The sequence below is a fragment of the Sphaerodactylus townsendi genome, linkage group LG02 (genome assembly GCF_021028975.2).
Source record: "Sphaerodactylus townsendi isolate TG3544 linkage group LG02, MPM_Stown_v2.3, whole genome shotgun sequence".
In the NCBI taxonomy this organism is placed as follows: Eukaryota; Metazoa; Chordata; class Lepidosauria; order Squamata; family Sphaerodactylidae; genus Sphaerodactylus; species Sphaerodactylus townsendi.
This window is the reverse complement of record NC_059426.1, coordinates 179,836,563-179,854,310: the sequence shown is the minus strand read 5'-3', so window position 1 is coordinate 179,854,310 and position 17,748 is coordinate 179,836,563.

Below are 17,748 nucleotides of genomic sequence, written 5' to 3'. Positions count from 1 at the left end.
AGCCAGCGATCTACTTGCCGGCTGCGGGGAAAGCAAGATGGGAGGAGAGCTGGCATTTCTAGGGCAGGTTGTCATAGAAACAGGGCCTGAACTTTCCTTGCTGCAAGCGTGCGAGGCAGCCTCCAGTGTCTCGGGTGCCAGAGAGGAATTCAGATCAGCACCGAGTCCTCAAATGGGGGCCTTCGGGGTGGGTGGGGAGGGAGGGGGGCCTCCTCCAGTCCAGGATTTCGGCACACAAGCAAACATTCCCGATAGTTCCTCGGAACAGGAGGCCTCCCCTTTCCTTTGGGGCAAGCGTGTGCTCCATCACCGGTAGGCAACATCATGTCCCTTCTGGCCTGAAGGATTGGCAAGATGTCAGCAGAGTGGCAGGCGGCCGTCAGGGAGCGCTTGGCTGAGTAATGAGGACAGCAAATACCCACCCAGAGCGAGGCCCAGCTGGTGCGGCTGACGTGCCACGAATGGCCGTCTCTCCTCTGTGTGGGTATCTCCAGAGGTGGGACCCAGCAAGTTCTCACAGGTTCCCGAGAGTAGGTGACTAATTGTTTGTGTGTGCCAAGAGGGGGTTACTAATGGGTGATTTTGCCACATGATTTTGGCCTGAGTTAAGCCCCTCCTCTCAGCAGTAGCACGCAGAACTTGAAGCAGCCTAGCAGGAGGTGCACCGGCGTGCGTGGCAGTCTGCGCCTGCGTGCATTCGTTTCACGCCCAAGGACCGGCGCAGCGGCTGCGTCGTTGCCACAGCCCTGCCTAGAAATGCCCCACCCCGGAATGCCCGGCTACGCCCCCGTCATGCCCCACCCAGCCCCACTGGTGCTACGCCACAGTTTGAATCCCACCCACCATGGGAACCTGTGACTAAAATTTTTGGATCCCACCATTGGGTATCTCTCCCTTCGTGGTCTCGTGCCGCTGGATGTCTCTGGAGGAGAATGCCAGGGCTGGCTTATTTTGGCCATCACAGACTCAACCCTCTCCCTTTTCTCCATGACTGTCAAACTGGCCGAGCAGCACGACGATGCTTCCCTGGTCCACAAAAGCTCCAGGGACCCTCCACATTTCTTCTCCCCCAGAATCAACCGGCAGTTGCGGGTTGGGTGGTTTTTGTTCCTAACATTTCACCCAGGCAAAACGTTAGGAGAAAAACCTGCCAGATCCCAGCCACCCTGCCCAGCTAGCCCACAACGGCCGGCTTCTTCTCATGTTTAGACCAGTGGTGGAGATATGGAAGCCAAGTGAGATATGGCAGCCAAGAAGGCCAATGCAATTTTGGGCTGTATCAATAGGAGTACAGTGTCCAGATCAAGGGATGTAATTGTAGTGGCGTTAGCGGTTAAGAGCAGGTGTATTCTAACCTGGAGGAACCGGGTTTGCTTCCCTGCTCTGCTGCCTGAGCTGTGGAGGCTTATCTGGGGAATTCAGATTAGCCTGTGCACTCCCACACACGCCAGCTGGGTGCCCTTGGGCTAGTCACAGTTCTTCTGAACTCTCTCAGCCCCACCTACCTCACAGGGTGTTTGTTGTGAGGGGGGAAAGGCAAGGAGTTTGTAAGCCCCTTTGAGTCTCATTATAGGAGAGAAGGGGGATATAAATCCAAACTCCTCCTCCTCCTCCTCCTCCTCCTCCTCCTCCTCTTCTTCTTCTTCTTCTTCTTCTTCTTCTTCTTCTTCTTCTTCTTCTTCTTCTTCTTCTTCTACCTCTCTATTCTGCATTGGTTAGACCTCACCTGGAATATTGTGTACAGTTCTGAGCACTGCAATTCAATAAGGATATTGACAAGCTGGAACGGGTCCAGAGGAGGGCAACCAAAATGGTCAAAGGTCTGGAATCCATGTCCTACGAGGAGAGACTTAGGGAGCTGGGGATGTTTAGTTTGGTGAAGAGAAGGTTAATATCTGTTTAGATACTTGAAGGGAAGTCATGATGGTGAGAGAGCAAGCTTGTTTTCTGCTGCTCCAGAGACCAGGAGTGATGGGTTCAAGGTGAAGCAAAAGAGATTCCACCTAAACGTCAGGAAAAACTTCCTGACTGTCAGGGCTGTTCCACCGTGGAATCCGCTGCCTCGGAGAGTGATGGAATCTCCTTCTTTGGAGGTTTGTAAACAGAAGCTGGATGGCCATCTGTCAGGAGTGCTTTGATTGTGTGTTCCTGCATGGCAGGGGGTTGAACTTGATGGCCCTTGGGGGTCTCTTCCAACCCTATGATTCCATGATTCTCCCCCTTTGAGGTCATGTAGAGGCCTTCGCACTTCTTGCTCGCTGCCACTCCAAACATCACTGAAACCAGAAGTGCTGCTGCCTCAGCCTCTTTCCCTTAGCTGGGGTCAGCCTCGACTTGAGGGCACTTTACACATAAACATTACTCTAGAATTTGGCAAACACAAAGTGAGAATGACCTTTTCTGCACCCTCCACATGCGCCATTTGGAAGATATTTTCATCCCAACGTTTTCAGTGAAGTCCGTCCTCCTTCTCGAAACATTGTTTCCTGGCTGTCAGGGGTTTTTTCCCCATGCATGCACCGGAGCGGTGCCTCATAGCGTTGCTGGTTCGTTGATACAGGAAATGGGACAAGGAAAGAGAAAAGAGTGTCAGAAATGATAACATTGAAGAAGAGAGGGGAGAAGCTGTGAGGTGAGAGACCCTGAAAAAATGGCAGAGCGAGCCCTGAAACTGAGGTTTGGCAACCTGACAGGGGGGCGCGGGAAACAGCCCGTGGCTTTGAGGGAGAAAACAAAACAGCCTTAAAACATCATAAATGGCATGTGTGGAAAAGGCCCCTCCTTCACCTCACCTGACCCCTCAGCCTCCTCCCTGCCCCGTTCCCGCAGCCCTGTCAGAACGTCCCCACAAGCCCTTTCGGCTTCCTCACAAGACGCCACCGCCAGTTTGCGTACCCCGAGATCCCCCCCCATGCCCTACTTGCTTAGGTGACCAAAATGATAGGTCAGCTCTCACAAGAGGTAGTGTTAGGTCTTCTTGGACCTTGGAGCAATAAACGAACTCTGCATTGTGGATCAGCAGCGTTTATGGACAGGTGTTTTGTATTTCGGCAGTGCTCTGAAGGAGAGCCAGTAATGGCGTAATGGGGGTGCTGTGTGGTTTCCGGGCTGTCTGGCCGTGTTCTAGCAGCATTCTCTCCTGACGTTTCGCCTGCATCTGTGGCTGGCAGCATCTTCAGAGGATTTGAATTCAGATCCTCTGAAGATGCCAGCCACAGATGCAGGCGGAACGTCTGGAGAGAATGCTGCTAAAACACGGCCATACAGCCCGGAAACCACACAGCACCCCAGTGATTCCGGCCGTGAAAGCCTTCGACAATACAATGGAGTAATTGTTGGAATGAAAAAGAGGGATCCTCACCCCCTGACAGGTAGGAACCTGGCCAGGGCTGGGAAGTCCTACAAGACCTGTATGGATTTCTATTTCTGAAGACATCTGGGTAGGAGAGGGCAAGAAGGATTCCCCTCAGGTGCAAAAGATCTCAAGCCACCATGTCCCACCCCCCATAATTTCTCTGTTCCTCCAGCTCTGTCCTCCTTCAGTGGTCCCTTCACCCTTTCCTCTCCCCTGCCTCTCGCTGTCCTGCTGACACGACCCTCCCCCACCTTCCCCTTCCTCCGCTAGAGTGGGTGGGCCATGTGCAGATGGCGGGACCCATCCCTTTCACTCCATAAGGCAGCGGTTTTCAAGGAAGGCATGGTTGGTTCCCTTGTAGGAAGCAGCACAGTCTCTCTTCCGGATAGGAGAGGAATGAGGCTGTATCCCAAGCCCCTCCCCCCCCCCGGCTTGAGAAATGGGGGAAAAGAACTGACAGATTTCAGATTCGGGCTTTTTTAACTCAAATATCTTTCAACAAGTGATGAATAGCGCTGATTGCTTTCTGCTCTACTTGACTTTACTGTGTCAAAAGTACCTGAACTCGAAATTTACTGATAGTTTCTATCAGTGCTTAGACCTATTCATAACATCTGTAGAATAAACTCCTAAATTATGTGTCGCTTATGTCTAGGTAGTGGCCTTTTGTAACCTAACTTAGACAAAAAGGGAACTCGTGTGACTGAAATCTCTAAGAAGGAAAGCAGCAGGGAGTAGTTAAGTATTCAGGGAACTTCCTCACTCCTCTCAGAGGTGGGATCCAGCAGGTTCTCGCAGGTTCCCTAGAGTAGGTTACTAATTATTTGTGTGTGCCGAGAGGGGGTGACTAATGGGTGATTTTGCCACGTGATTTTGGCCTTAGTTACGCCCCTCCTCTCAGCAGTAGCGCGCAGAACTTGAAGCAGTCTAGCAGGAGGTGCACTGGCGTGCGTGGCAGCCTGCGCCTGCGTGCATTTGTTTCCTGCCCAAGGACCGGCACAGCGGCTGCCTCCTTGCCACAGCCCCGCCCAGGAATGCCCCGCCCCTGGAATGCCCGCCCATGCCCCCGTCGTGCCTCGCCCAGCCCCATTGGCGCTACGCCACAGTTTGAATCCTACCACCAGGGGAACCTGTTACTAACATTTTTGGATCCCACCACTGGTGCAGGTGATGCCATTTAAAGCCCTTTGCGACCTGGGACTCACATGTTTGAAGAACTGTCTCCTTCCAATTGCCCCTGTGCGCCAGCTACGGTTATTGGGCAACCATCTCTCTCGGTGACCTGTCTGGCATCGACCAGGACCAGGTGGGCCTTTTTTGTCCTGGCTTTGAGGAACAGGCTCCCTGAAGAATCAAGTAGGGCCTCCTGCTGGATGTCTTCAGGAGGCACTTCAAGGTTTGCTGCCTCTTTGTCAGGACTTTTGAAGGGGGTTTGAACAGCAGGCATATTTTAAGAAGAGGAGGGGGAGAGCTTTGGGGTCTTGGTATTTTACCTTTCGTTTCAGCTGAGGATGGGTTAACAACTATTGGCAGCTGCCTTGACTCATAAGGAAAGGTGGGATATCAGTATTTCAATGATGAAGAAGAAGAAGAAGAAGAAGAAGAAGAAGAAGAAGAAGAAGAAGAAGAAGAAGAAGAAGAAGAAGAAGAAGAAGAAGAAGAAGAAGAAGAAGAAGAAGAAGAAGAAGAAGAAGAAGAAGAAGAAGAAGAAGAAGAAGAAGAAGAAGAAGAAGAAGAAGAGAAGAAGAAGAAGAAGAGGAGGAGGAGGAGGAGGAGGAGGAGGAGGAGGAGGAGGAGGAGGAGGAGGAGGAGGAGGAGGAGGAGGAGGAAGAGGAAGAGGAAGAGGAAGAGGAAGAGGAGGAGGGGCAGGAGGAGGGGGAGGGGGAGGGGGAGGGGGAGGGGGAGAGCGCCAAGAAGCTGTGACTAGCCCAAGGTCATCCACCTGGCATTTGTGGGAGTGTACAGGCTAACCTGAATTCCCCAGATAAGCCTCCACAGCTCAGGCAGCAGAGCTGGGAATCAAACCCGTTTCCTCCAGATTAGATACACAAGCTCTTAACCTCCTATGCCACCAAGCTGAACTTAACGAATCTAACCTAACTTAACTAACGCGAATCCAATCCAACTTAACTTAACCTAACTAACTTAACGTAACCTAATCCTAAATCTTAACGAACTTAACCAACTAACGAATCAACGAATCCAACCTAATCCAACGAACTTAACGAATTTAACTTAACTTAATCCAACGAACGAACCAACTTAACGAACGAACGAATCTAACTTAATCCAACACAAGCAGGGACGGTCAAGTAGGTTGGGCAGAGAGTCTGGGGAGGATGAAGAATGGAAAGCAGGGAGACCTCAGCTGAGATAATGAACTCCACCTTCAAAGCAACTATCTTCTCCCAGGCAGCTTATCAGGCATCACCTAGAGCAGGGGTGTCCCAACTCTGGCTCTTCAGATGTTCATGGACTACAATTCCCATCAGCCCCTGCTGGCATGCTGGACACCTCTGACCTAAAGGCCAGCAACCTTAGGGGCAGAAGAAGAAGAGTTTGGACTTATATCCACTTATCTCTACCTTTAGGGAGCCTCCAAGTGTCTTACAAAGTCCTTCCTTTTTCCCCACAACAGTTACCGTGTGGGGTAGGTGAGACTCCGAGAGTTTGGAGAGAACGGTGACTTATAAATTGTTATCATTATTGTTATCATTATTGTTGTCAGCACAATAATCATGGTAATGATAATGGTAATAATTTCCCCTTGAATCTGTAGAAGATGACAATCAATCTGTCAGCCCCCGCAAATGTACAGAGCGACTGGCGCCCCAACAGCTGGAATCTGTTTAACAGCGGCAGTTTGCAACTATTTTATAAACATTCGCCTCGAGGACATTTGCATTCAGACTCCTTCAAAGCTACTTATAATCAGAGCCTTTGCTGGCGGGGCGGGGCACAGCTGCCCTGTGCAAGCCACATTTCTGCTGCTCTTGCTGGTGCCAGAGAAGACCTGGCGGTTTGCCCCGTGGCCCTCCTGCGACAGGCAAGCTGGGCTTGTTCAGAGAAAGAATGGAGAGTGGATAGAGAGCAAACCCTTGATGTCGGAATGCTTATTTGTTGCTGAATCACAGAATCATAGAGTTGGAAAAGACCCCAAGGAAGGGCCACCAAGTCCAACCCCCTGCAGTACAGGAACACACAATCCAAGCACTCCTGACAGATGGCCATCCAGCCTCTCTTGAAAAATCTCCAAAGAAGGAGACTCCACCACTCTCCAATGTAGTGCATAATGTTGGGTTTGCATTTCAGGAGCTTTTCCCTTCCCCTACCTCCAGTGGTGGGATGCAAAAATTTTAGTCACAGGTTCCCATGGTGGTGGGATTCAAACTGTGGCGTAGTGCCAAAGGGGCTGGGTGGGGCACGACGGGGGCATGGCCGGGCATTCAGGGGCGGGGCATTGCTGGGAGGGGCTGTGGCAAGGACGCAGCTGCTGCGCCGGTTCTTGGCCGGGAAACGAATGCACGCAGGCGCAGGCTGCCGCGCACGCCAGTACACCTCCTGCTAGACTGCTTCCAGTTCTGCGTGCTACTGCTGAGAGGAGGGGCATAACTAAGGCCAAAATCACGTGGCAAAATCACCCATTAGTAACCCCCTCTCGGCACACACAAATAATTAGTAACCTGTGAGAACCTGCTGGATCCCACCTCTGCCTACCTCCACAGACTGGTAATTCTTTGTGCCATTGACTGTTGTGGGTTGAGAGTCAGCGTGGATTAAGAATGGTGGACTCTAATCTGGAGAACTTCCCTGCTCCTCCACATGAAGCCTGCTGGGTGATCTTGGGCTAGCCAGAGTTCTCTCCAAACTCTCTCAGCCCCACCTACAAGGTGTCTGTTGTGGGGAGTGGAAGAGAAAAGGAGTTTGTGAACCACTTTGAGACTCCTTATAGGAGAGAAAGGCGGGGTATAAATCCGAACTCTCCTCCTCCTCCTCGTCTTCTTTCCACATTAGGAACAACTTCCTGACCGACACGGCTATTTGACAGTGGAATTCACTGCCTTGGAGAGTTGTGTAGTCTCCTTCTTTAGTGGTTTTTTAAAAAAACAGAGGCTGAAAGAACATATGTCGGAAGTGCTTTGATTGTGTGTTCCTGCACTGCAGGGGGTTTGACCTGATGGCCCTTGGGGGTCTCTTCCAATGCTATGATCCTATCATTCTTCTTTGCTGTGTGGGCATGTGGTAGTTTTTGCTCCTAATATTATGCACACATCAATGGCTGGCATCTTCAGAGGCATGTCACCACAAGATGTGTTTCTCTTTGTGGCACAGTGTGCAGTTGTTCTGTGGTGGGGTATATATTTTGCCCACTTTATGCAGAAGGGGGGGGGGTGAGGCACATTTGCATGTGTCTGGGTGGAGTTCATTCACAACTATATTTGTGGTATTAGGAGCAACAACTACCAGACCACAGCCCAGAAATCCTATAACAACCAGTTGATTCTGGCCAAAAATTTTAGTAACAGGTTCCCATGGTGGTGGGATTCAAACTGGGGCGTAGTGCCAATGGGGCTGGGCGGGGCATGACAGCAGCGTGGCTGGGCATTTCGGGGGTGGGGCATTCCTGGGCGGGGCTGTGGCAAGGACGCAGCCGCTGCGCCGGTCCTTGGGTGGGAAACAAATGCACGCAGGCGCAGGCTGCCACACACGCCGGTGCACCGCCTGCTAGACTGCTTCAAGTTCTGCACGCTACTGCTGAGAGGAGGGGCGTAACTAAGGCCAAAATCACGTGGCAAAATCACCAATTAGTAACCCCCTCTCGGCACACACAAATAATTAGCAACCTACTCTCGGGAACCTGTGAGAACCTGCTGGATCCCACCTCTGCACGAAACCCTTTGACAGTAAATTGCTTGTGCCCTGTTTTGATTTTTCTCCTCGCTGTTATGACAGGAAGGTAAACACAGCTTTTCTCATCGAGATCAGTCCCTGGGCTCAACTAGGAAGGCCGTCGAGTCCAGGGCCACTCCAGATGAAACTGCCCATGTCCGGCCTGCGCTCCGGCTTTCTAATTAATTGGCTGTCAGTTATGCTAAGCCGCCGCTGACACTTGGCAAATTGGTTCCGAAATTAAGACTCTGGCTTGGAGAATCCTCCGCCTGACCTTACAATCCTCATTATTGATTTTTCAGTCATTTCTGAAAGTTCAGTCTGGAAGAGGGATGGAGCTTCAGTAGTGGGGACAAGAAAAGCCCGTAAATCACCTCCTCCGGCCGCCTCCCTTTGCCGGAGAGCCCCCTTGGTCCGGGGGCAAGCAGCTCTTGCAGGGTTTTCCACCCAGCTGGGGCTAGCCGTGACCAACTTCTCGTTTGACCATAGCCAAGTTACAAAGGCACCCGTGGAATTATTGTTTTTACAATAGTTCCTAATAGCGCACAATGATTGCCACCCCTGAAATATCACAACCAAATGAGACCCTGCGGTGCTGAGACGGGGAAGGGGGCCCGATGCCCAGATTCTGCACATTTTCTGATTCAAGCAGTCTTTCTTCCCTGTGTTTAAAAAGGTTTGTTTGCCTGTTTCCCTTGTTCTTTGGGGACAGCCTAGTCCGATCACTGCAGGAAGGCACAGGAGTGGGTCCTTCAATTAACATTCAATTAACATCTCTGATTTAGACCACTTTGCAGCGGTGGCTGTCTATAGGCAGTCCAGGAATACATGTGTGTGTGTGTTTATGGTGGTGGTGTGGGGGGGGAATGGAATGAAGGGGTGGAGGTTCTAGGGGTGAAGGATTTGTTTTTGAAAAACAAAAGGAAGCCGGGCAGCCCAGCTGAAAGCTTGAAATGTAATTAAGAAGAAGAAGAAGAAGAAGAAGAAGAAGAAGAAGAAGAAGAAGAAGAAGAAGAAGAAGAAGAAGAAGAAGAAGAAGAAGAAGAAGAAGAAGAAGAAGAAGAAGAAGAAGAAGAAGAAGAAGAAGAAGAAGAAGAAGAAGAAGAAGAAGAAGAAGAAGAAGAAGAGTTTGGATTTCTATCCCCCCTTTCTCTCCTGCAGGAGACTCAAAGGGGCTCACAATCTTCTTGCCCTTCCCCCCTCACAACAAACACCCTGTGAGGTGGGTGGGGCTGAGAGAGCTCCGAGAAGCTGTGGCTAGCCCAAGGTCACCCAGCTGGCATGTGTGGGAGTGTACAGGCTAATCTGAATTCCCCAGATAAGCCTCCACAGCTCAGGCGGCAGAGCTGGGAATCAAACCTGGTTCCTCCAGATTAGATATGCAAGCTCTTAACCTCCTACACCACTGCTGCTCCTTTTATAAGCTCTTAACAGCAGTGGTGTAGGAGGTTAAGAGCTCGTGTATCTAATCTGGAGGATGGGGGGGGGGGGGTGGGGGGGGGGGGGGGTGGGGGGGGGGGGGGGTGGGGGGGGGGGGGGGGTTTGGGGGGGGGGGAGGGTGGGGGGCGGGGGGTTGTGGGGGGAGGGGGGGGTTGGGGGGGGTGGGGGTTGGGGGGCTGGGGGGGGGTGGGGGGGTTGGGGCTTGGGGGGGGGGGGGGGTGGGGGGGGGGGGGGGGGGGGGGGGGGGGTGGGTCGGGGGGGGGGGGGGCGGGGCGGAGGTGGGCGTCGGGGGGGGGGGGGGTGTGGGGGGGGACTGGGGGGGGGGGGGGCGGGGGGGTGGGGGGGGGGGGGGGTGGGGGGGGGGGGGGGTGGGGGGGGGGGGGGGTGGGGGGGGGGGGGGGTGGGGGGGGGGGGGGGTGGGGGGGGGGGGGGGTGGGGGGGGGGGGGGGTGGGGGGGGGGGGGGGTGGGGGGGGGGGGGGGTGGGGGGGGGGGGGGGTGGGGGGGGGGGGGGGTGGGGGGGGGGGGGGGTGGGGGGGGGGGGGGGTGGGGGGGGGGGGGGGTGGGGGGGGGGGGGGGTGGGGGGGGGGGGGGGTGGGGGGGGGGGGGGGTGGGGGGGGGGGGGGGTGGGGGGGGGGGGGGGTGGGGGGGGGGGGGGGTGGGGGGGGGGGGGGGTGGGGGGGGGGGGGGGTGGGGGGGGGGGGGGGTGGGGGGGGGGGGGGGTGGGGGGGGGGGGGGGTGGGGGGGGGGGGGGGTGGGGGGGGGGGGGGGTGGGGGGGGGGGGGGGTGGGGGGGGGGGGGGGTGGGGGGGGGGGGGGGTGGGGGGGGGGGGGGGTGGGGGGGGGGGGGGGTGGGGGGGGGGGGGGGTGGGGGGGGGGGGGGGTGGGGGGGGGGGGGGGTGGGGGGGGGGGGGGGTGGGGGGGGGGGGGGGTGGGGGGGGGGGGGGGTGGGGGGGGGGGGGGGTGGGGGGGGGGGGGGGTGGGGGGGGGGGGGGGTGGGGGGGGGGGGGGGTGGGGGGGGGGGGGGGTGGGGGGGGGGGGGGGTGGGGGGGGGGGGGGGTGGGGGGGGGGGGGGGTGGGGGGGGGGGGGGGTGGGGGGGGGGGGGGGTGGGGGGGGGGGGGGGTGGGGGGGGGGGGGGGTGGGGGGGGGGGGGGGTGGGGGGGGGGGGGGGTGGGGGGGGGGGGGGGTGGGGGGGGGGGGGGGTGGGGGGGGGGGGGGGTGGGGGGGGGGGGGGGTGGGGGGGGGGGGGGGTGGGGGGGGGGGGGGGTGGGGGGGGGGGGGGGTGGGGGGGGGGGGGGGTGGGGGGGGGGGGGGGTGGGGGGGGGGGGGGGTGGGGGGGGGGGGGGGTGGGGGGGGGGGGGGGTGGGGGGGGGGGGGGGTGGGGGGGGGGGGGGGTGGGGGGGGGGGGGGGTGGGGGGGGGGGGGGGTGGGGGGGGGGGGGGGTGGGGGGGGGGGGGGGTGGGGGGGGGGGGGGGTGGGGGGGGGGGGGGGTGGGGGGGGGGGGGGGTGGGGGGGGGGGGGGGTGGGGGGGGGGGGGGGTGGGGGGGGGGGGGGGTGGGGGGGGGGGGGGGTGGGGGGGGGGGGGGGTGGGGGGGGGGGGGGGTGGGGGGGGGGGGGGGTGGGGGGGGGGGGGGGTGGGGGGGGGGGGGGGTGGGGGGGGGGGGGGGTGGGGGGGGGGGGGGGTGGGGGGGGGGGGGGGTGGGGGGGGGGGGGGGTGGGGGGGGGGGGGGGTGGGGGGGGGGGGGGGTGGGGGGGGGGGGGGGTGGGGGGGGGGGGGGGTGGGGGGGGGGGGGGGTGGGGGGGGGGGGGGGTGGGGGGGGGGGGGGGTGGGGGGGGGGGGGGGTGGGGGGGGGGGGGGGTGGGGGGGGGGGGGGGTGGGGGGGGGGGGGGGTGGGGGGGGGGGGGGGTGGGGGGGGGGGGGGGTGGGGGGGGGGGGGGGTGGGGGGGGGGGGGGGTGGGGGGGGGGGGGGGTGGGGGGGGGGGGGGGTGGGGGGGGGGGGGGGTGGGGGGGGGGGGGGGTGGGGGGGGGGGGGGGTGGGGGGGGGGGGGGGTGGGGGGGGGGGGGGGTGGGGGGGGGGGGGGGTGGGGGGGGGGGGGGGTGGGGGGGGGGGGGGGTGGGGGGGGGGGGGGGTGGGGGGGGGGGGGGGTGGGGGGGGGGGGGGGTGGGGGGGGGGGGGGGTGGGGGGGGGGGGGGGTGGGGGGGGGGGGGGGTGGGGGGGGGGGGGGGTGGGGGGGGGGGGGGGTGGGGGGGGGGGGGGGTGGGGGGGGGGGGGGGTGGGGGGGGGGGGGGGTGGGGGGGGGGGGGGGTGGGGGGGGGGGGGGGTGGGGGGGGGGGGGGGTGGGGGGGGGGGGGGGTGGGGGGGGGGGGGGGTGGGGGGGGGGGGGGGTGGGGGGGGGGGGGGGTGGGGGGGGGGGGGGGTGGGGGGGGGGGGGGGTGGGGGGGGGGGGGGGTGGGGGGGGGGGGGGGTGGGGGGGGGGGGGGGTGGGGGGGGGGGGGGGTGGGGGGGGGGGGGGGTGGGGGGGGGGGGGGGTGGGGGGGGGGGGGGGTGGGGGGGGGGGGGGGTGGGGGGGGGGGGGGGTGGGGGGGGGGGGGGGTGGGGGGGGGGGGGGGTGGGGGGGGGGGGGGGTGGGGGGGGGGGGGGGTGGGGGGGGGGGGGGGTGGGGGGGGGGGGGGGTGGGGGGGGGGGGGGGTGGGGGGGGGGGGGGGTGGGGGGGGGGGGGGGTGGGGGGGGGGGGGGGTGGGGGGGGGGGGGGGTGGGGGGGGGGGGGGGTGGGGGGGGGGGGGGGTGGGGGGGGGGGGGGGTGGGGGGGGGGGGGGGTGGGGGGGGGGGGGGGTGGGGGGGGGGGGGGGTGGGGGGGGGGGGGGGTGGGGGGGGGGGGGGGTGGGGGGGGGGGGGGGTGGGGGGGGGGGGGGGTGGGGGGGGGGGGGGGTGGGGGGGGGGGGGGGTGGGGGGGGGGGGGGGTGGGGGGGGGGGGGGGTGGGGGGGGGGGGGGGTGGGGGGGGGGGGGGGTGGGGGGGGGGGGGGGTGGGGGGGGGGGGGGGTGGGGGGGGGGGGGGGTGGGGGGGGGGGGGGGTGGGGGGGGGGGGGGGTGGGGGGGGGGGGGGGTGGGGGGGGGGGGGGGTGGGGGGGGGGGGGGGTGGGGGGGGGGGGGGGTGGGGGGGGGGGGGGGTGGGGGGGGGGGGGGGTGGGGGGGGGGGGGGGTGGGGGGGGGGGGGGGTGGGGGGGGGGGGGGGTGGGGGGGGGGGGGGGTGGGGGGGGGGGGGGGTGGGGGGGGGGGGGGGTGGGGGGGGGGGGGGGTGGGGGGGGGGGGGGGTGGGGGGGGGGGGGGGTGGGGGGGGGGGGGGGTGGGGGGGGGGGGGGGTGGGGGGGGGGGGGGGTGGGGGGGGGGGGGGGTGGGGGGGGGGGGGGGTGGGGGGGGGGGGGGGTGGGGGGGGGGGGGGGTGGGGGGGGGGGGGGGTGGGGGGGGGGGGGGGTGGGGGGGGGGGGGGGTGGGGGGGGGGGGGGGTGGGGGGGGGGGGGGGTGGGGGGGGGGGGGGGTGGGGGGGGGGGGGGGTGGGGGGGGGGGGGGGTGGGGGGGGGGGGGGGTGGGGGGGGGGGGGGGTGGGGGGGGGGGGGGGTGGGGGGGGGGGGGGGTGGGGGGGGGGGGGGGTGGGGGGGGGGGGGGGTGGGGGGGGGGGGGGGTGGGGGGGGGGGGGGGTGGGGGGGGGGGGGGGTGGGGGGGGGGGGGGGTGGGGGGGGGGGGGGGTGGGGGGGGGGGGGGGTGGGGGGGGGGGGGGGTGGGGGGGGGGGGGGGTGGGGGGGGGGGGGGGTGGGGGGGGGGGGGGGTGGGGGGGGGGGGGGGTGGGGGGGGGGGGGGGTGGGGGGGGGGGGGGGTGGGGGGGGGGGGGGGTGGGGGGGGGGGGGGGTGGGGGGGGGGGGGGGTGGGGGGGGGGGGGGGTGGGGGGGGGGGGGGGTGGGGGGGGGGGGGGGTGGGGGGGGGGGGGGGTGGGGGGGGGGGGGGGTGGGGGGGGGGGGGGGTGGGGGGGGGGGGGGGTGGGGGGGGGGGGGGGTGGGGGGGGGGGGGGGTGGGGGGGGGGGGGGGTGGGGGGGGGGGGGGGTGGGGGGGGGGGGGGGTGGGGGGGGGGGGGGGTGGGGGGGGGGGGGGGTGGGGGGGGGGGGGGGTGGGGGGGGGGGGGGGTGGGGGGGGGGGGGGGTGGGGGGGGGGGGGGGTGGGGGGGGGGGGGGGTGGGGGGGGGGGGGGGTGGGGGGGGGGGGGGGTGGGGGGGGGGGGGGGTGGGGGGGGGGGGGGGTGGGGGGGGGGGGGGGTGGGGGGGGGGGGGGGTGGGGGGGGGGGGGGGTGGGGGGGGGGGGGGGTGGGGGGGGGGGGGGGTGGGGGGGGGGGGGGGTGGGGGGGGGGGGGGGTGGGGGGGGGGGGGGGTGGGGGGGGGGGGGGGTGGGGGGGGGGGGGGGTGGGGGGGGGGGGGGGTGGGGGGGGGGGGGGGTGGGGGGGGGGGGGGGTGGGGGGGGGGGGGGGTGGGGGGGGGGGGGGGTGGGGGGGGGGGGGGGTGGGGGGGGGGGGGGGTGGGGGGGGGGGGGGGTGGGGGGGGGGGGGGGTGGGGGGGGGGGGGGGTGGGGGGGGGGGGGGGTGGGGGGGGGGGGGGGTGGGGGGGGGGGGGGGTGGGGGGGGGGGGGGGTGGGGGGGGGGGGGGGTGGGGGGGGGGGGGGGTGGGGGGGGGGGGGGGTGGGGGGGGGGGGGGGTGGGGGGGGGGGGGGGTGGGGGGGGGGGGGGGTGGGGGGGGGGGGGGGTGGGGGGGGGGGGGGGTGGGGGGGGGGGGGGGTGGGGGGGGGGGGGGGTGGGGGGGGGGGGGGGTGGGGGGGGGGGGGGGTGGGGGGGGGGGGGGGTGGGGGGGGGGGGGGGTGGGGGGGGGGGGGGGTGGGGGGGGGGGGGGGGGGGGGGGGGGGGGGTGGGGGGGGGGGGGGGGGGGGGGGGGGGGGGGGGGGGGGGGGGGGGGGGGGGGGGGGGGGGGGGGGGGGGGGGGGGGGGGGGGGGGGGGGGGGGGGTGGGGGGGGGAAAGAAAGAAAGAAAGAAAGAAAGAAAGAAAGAAAGAAAGAAAGAAAGAAAGAAAGAAAGAAAGAAAGAAAGAAAGAAAGAAAGAAAGAAAGAAAGAAAGAAAGAAAGAAAGAAAGAAAGAAAGAAAGAAAGAATCCCACACAGGAGGGATGCTTCCTGACTTCAGTATTAAATCCAAAATAAGCAGAACAGTCAGCTCAGGAGACAGAACAACCCAAGTGCTGATGCCCATTGAAGTGTGAAAGTGTTACATAAAGATGTTTGACCAGGGTGGACGAGTTAAGGCCCTGCAGCTAAAACGACAGTGTTGTGGCACCTGAGACTTCAGCTACTTTCCTATTCAAGAACCAAATATATGTCTCAGTGGCCTAAGGCTGTGTGGGCGAAGAGGGGGGGGAGGTGTTTTGTAAGATGTCCTTAAATGACAGCCACTTCCTCAATGGCTACATGCCACGCATAAGTCAGTGAAGAGATGTTAACAAGTTTCATGCGCTTGGGAGCCACCCTGCCCAGATGAAGCTAGGTCCAGCCCTTGAAGACCGACCCTTGATCTGTGTGTTCTATCACATTTGAGAGATTTAACTAACATGTATTTGATATTCAAGCCAACTGAAATTATGTGAAGTCCGTCATCAAACTCTTGTTCATTAAGAACCAGGACGCCGTAACAAAGCGACACGGGCGCAGGGCGTGTACCTGCAGGTGCTTTGGATCAAAGAGTTCACCCAGCCAGGAAATCAGCTCACCTCTCTGGAAGGAGCCACAAGCCTTCCTTTGTCTGATCATTTTGGAAGCAGGAGGAGGCAAATGTCGGACGGTGAACCCACAAAGAGCAATCTCTCCTTGTCAGCAAATTTGAGCGTAACCTTTCCACCCATCTGAAGCTTCATTAAGCCGGCTGTCCGGTTGATTCAGATCTTGTAGGGCCGCGAGGGAAATTGTTAATGACACGAGGCTCGCCGTCAGCCTCTCTTCACGGTGTCTTTCTAAAAGAGGTCAACCTGAACTTTCTGCCGGTCGTCGCCCGCACGAGGTAGCCCTGATTGAAATGCTGCCTGAAAACAGGGGACGTGCGTATCACGCTGCAAAACGGTTCCAAGGGTGGGGGTTTTTTTCGCACAAGACATTTTGCATGCGTCTGCAAGAGAGGGACAGATGAAATACCTAGTGTATTGTGGGTTTTCCAGGTTGTATGGCCGTGTGCCAGCTGCACTTTCTCCAAACTGGTATATAGACTCCACTTGCTTTACTACCAGAGGTGGGATCCAGCAGGTTCTCACCAGTTCCCGAGAGGGGGTTACTAATTATTGGTGTGTGCCGAGAGGGGGTGACTAACTGGGTCTGCTTTTTCGTTAGAAATCCCATTAGGTCCAAAAATCATAAAGTCCTGTTGTTTCCTATGTGGCTGGTTAGCAAAGGTAGAAAACGGGATAATTCTCCCTGTTGGGCTGTTTTAAAAAATGTTTTAGAAATACGGTAAAGTTCCTTGTTTAAGGAACGTCTCCTTCTTTTGATTTCTAGAAACAAAATTAAGTATTTGAAAGTGTTAAGTATTTGACAGGCAGTCAATTAGAGGAGAAGTTGTTGTTTCTGTTGGCAGCAGACAATAGGACTTGCTAGAATGAGTTTAAATTATGTACAGAAAGATACCAGCTGGAAATTAGGAACTTTTTTTACAGTAAGAGTTTTTTACAGTAACAGAGAAATTATTAATGCCCCGCCCCCGGAATGTCAGGCTACGCCCACGCCATGCCCTGCCTAGCCCCATTGGTGCTACACCACTGTTTGAATCCCACCACCTTGGGAACCTGTTACTAAAATTTTTGGATCCCACCACTGTTTACTACCATCAGATCCTGGGAAGATGCCAGCCACAGATGCAGGCGAAACATCAGGAGAAAATGCTATGGAACACGGCTACACAACCTGGGAAACCCACAACACACTAGTGATTCTGGCCATGAACGCCTTCAACAATGCAGATGAAATGCCCTCCCTTGCCCTTTAGTAGTCATCTGCAGAACAATCAGAGAAAGGCAGAAAGCAGCCAGGAGTATTTTGTTTATGCCTACATATGGACCAGTTTTAGGAGAGTGTTTTTAAGGTAACATTTCAAATTGTTCACCTGGGCGGTGTTGATCCTAAAAGCCCTGCTTTCTGTTCTGGTTCTGCCTTGTGCCACTGGGCCTGATTCTTTAAAAAAATCTGTGCACTAATAAATCACCACAGAATAGAATAGAATAGAATAGAATAGAATCTTTATTGGCCAAGTGTGATTGGACACACAAGGAATTTGTCTCCGGTGCCTATGCTCTCAGTGTACATAAAAGAAAAATACATTTGTCAAGAATCATAAGGTACAGCACTTAATGATTGTCATATAGGTCTAGTAAGCAATCAGGAAACAATCAATAGTAATAAAAACATAAAATGTAAAATCATAAAATAAAATGAAATAAAATGAAATAAAACAGCGCATCACACGCTCATTATGCGTGGGCACGATCTACACTGAAAACAGATGCCGTGTGAATTGAGTCTGAAGCTTTAAGTCAAGATCATATAAAATACAGATAAATCTGCACAATCAAGAGTAGAACGCAAAAAAAATGGCAACAATTATGACTGAATAAGTCAATGACTGGAACTGGATGCAACTCTTTTATACCCCTATCATTTGGGAAGCCTCTTCAGTGTCGAAGTTGGAGAGTTGGCTGCTACTGGCGAGAAAATCCACTTTCAAACACCATCCTTTGATGCCTCCAGGCAGGAAGCAACCAAAGGGATCAAAAGGCCAGGCTACCACTATGCAGACGCCCTCACTAGGTGATTATGCTCTCTTCATGGTTACTCATGTCGGAAGTGAAGGACTTTGTTACGCTGTTTCCTGCCTCAACCTACAGAGGGGTTTTTACTAGAGACCTAGTGGCTAGATAGGGACCTCGGGATTTGACACCTTTACTCTATCATGCTGGTTCTATCCTTTTGATGTTAGACTGAAACTCTCAGGGAC